This window comes from Palaemon carinicauda, chromosome 19 (genome assembly GCF_036898095.1).
Source record: "Palaemon carinicauda isolate YSFRI2023 chromosome 19, ASM3689809v2, whole genome shotgun sequence".
NCBI lineage: Eukaryota > Metazoa > Arthropoda > Malacostraca > Decapoda > Palaemonidae > Palaemon > Palaemon carinicauda.
The window spans coordinates 44,610,956-44,613,455 of NC_090743.1; the positions used below are offsets into that span (position 1 = coordinate 44,610,956).

The window sequence follows — 2,500 nt, forward strand, 5'->3', positions numbered from 1 at the left end:
GAGTATTATTACTCCTCTCCCCCTTAGCGTCATAGGAAAGAAATATCTATAATCAGACACCTGCTCTTTATTATAAAGGGGATATTATTATTATTATTATTATTATTATTATTATTATTATTATTATTATTATTATTATTATTATTATTATTATTATTATCATCAGGACTGAATCAGAAATGAAACTATAAGAGAGATTACTCGAGTGCCATATGTGGACGAGATCATGGTGAGGGGTAGATGAAGATGGTTTTGGCATGTTCTTAGCACTCCCCAAGAGAGATAATTTCACCAAATAACGGGGTTCCACAAATCACCAGAAGAGTTGGAAGACCCGGGCCTACATGGCTGAAGACTATGAAGCCTGAAGTACATGATGAATGAAGAAGTATCGATTTAGAAGCTCAAGATAGAGACGACTGGTGAAATCTAACCGAGGCCCTTTTATTATTATTATTATTATTATTATCATTATTATTATTATTATTATTATTATTATTATTATTATTATTATTATTATTATTATTATTGTTAATAACATCTACAGAAACTGGAGGTTTATAGTGCAGGAATCCGGTGTGGGGGATTAATTTTTTTTTTTTTATCTATTTTTATTATTTTGTCAAATCCAGAGAGAGAGAGAGAGAGAGAGAGAGAGAGAGAGAGAGAGAGAGAGAGAGAGAGAGAGATATTGCGTATGTGTGTGTCTCAGCAAGCAAGAGGTAGTTAGTGTAATGATTGTTTGATGTGAGAAAGACTGTTGGTGTAACTGAGGCTGTTTGTTTATGCTTTTAGCAAGCTTAGGACAGTGGCGAATGTCTTAGACTAATGCTTTTTTTTTTTATTTGACTGCAGCTAGAGGCAGTTGTGTGATTTGAGTGCTGGATTTACTTAATATTATTTCGACCAGCGTGGGAGTTATTATTTGTTTCTAAAGCCGTAATTCCTCCTTGGGGAGATCAAATTGATTTTTTTGAATGCTGACCAATTGTTGATGACCTGGATTGTTTTGAAGGACCTGATTTGATTGTTCTGTAAGATTATGACGATTATGATGGTGATGACCGTGATGATATAGAGTGCCCAAATCAATTGAGGGAGGCGTAGCAGATTGCCACAAAGTTATCTGTCCTGCCACCGAGTTACTGTGCTAAGTGTTGCTTCTGCCAGAGAGTTGTGGCATTGAGCTAAAAGGACTGTTGGCCCTTGTGTGGACAAAGGGGTCCACACATAAACAAATGTTTATGTATTTTATTTTTGATAGTTATGTACCTGCACACAGAGTTATATATCTTTCCTATTGTTCTACGTTACGGTTATTTTTGTCTGTATTTTAGTATTAAGTTGATGATTAGTTTTAAGTAGGGTTATTCTTTTGATTGGTGATTCGGTTTAGTTTCAAGTTTATAGCTTCTAAGGATTAGGTAAAGATAATAGATTCATTTGTATGAAGTTGATATCTAGTTTTAAGCGTTTTGTTGTAAGGAAATATAGTTTTAAGGTTATGTTTTGTCCTTATTTCCCTTCTGTGCAAGAGTCCAGCTGTAATATTACGATGGTAGAAAGTTTGTTTTGAGGAGACTATTGTCAGTAAGTAAGATTCGAGGGTGTGGGGGTTACATTAGTGTGCATCCCTCCCCACCGGGTTACATCCAGCTTCCTTAGGAATCAAACACTTTCCTCACTATATGTGCTGTTTCAAGTTGCAGGCTCCTCTGCAAAAGTCCTTGGGCTATATCGGCTCTAACCTTCTCATAATTCCTTTTCAATTACTTAAGTATGGTGCCTAGTGTTCCTATGATTATTGGCACCACTTTTACCTTATTATTATTATTATTATTATTATTATTATTATTATTATTATTATTATTATTATTATTATTATTATTATTATTATTATTATTATTATTATTATTTCGACTCTAGCTTACTTCCAAATCCCCAGGAGTGGCTTCAAGGTAGCAAGTTCTTCAGTCTTTGAGTCATTAGGTAGATTCTAATCTTAGCTTCAAAGAGATTATACAATTAGCATGATCTAATTATCTCTCTGCCTAATTCACGCCCCTTACGGAAATATCTGTTTCTGGGTTGTCTGAGAAAAGATCTCTCTCTCTCTCTCTCTCTCTCTCTCTCTCTCTCTCTCTCTCTCTCTCTCTCTCCTCTCTCTCTCTCTCTCTCTCTTTTTATATGTATATATAGATGTCCATAAACATAAACACACACACACACACACACACACACATATATATATATATATATATATATATATATATATATATATATATATATATATATATATATATATATATATATATATTCTTATTCATTCATTTATTTGTGTACGTCTGTGTGCCTTTACGTTTATGTATGTGTTTGTGTTTTCATAGATAAATGTAATTTATGTATATTCCTATATAAGCACACACACAAACACGCACACACACGTACACAGACGACACACACACACACACACACACACACACACATATATATATATATA

General features: G+C 33.6%; 1 protein-coding gene across 1 annotated transcript in view; it reads right to left on the reverse strand.

Moving 5' to 3' along the window:
• The window catches only part of LOC137658233 (gamma-interferon-inducible lysosomal thiol reductase-like), a 27,855-nt gene that overhangs the window by 1,744 nt on the left and 23,611 nt on the right, over positions 1–2,500 (reverse strand). The window lies entirely within an intron of this gene.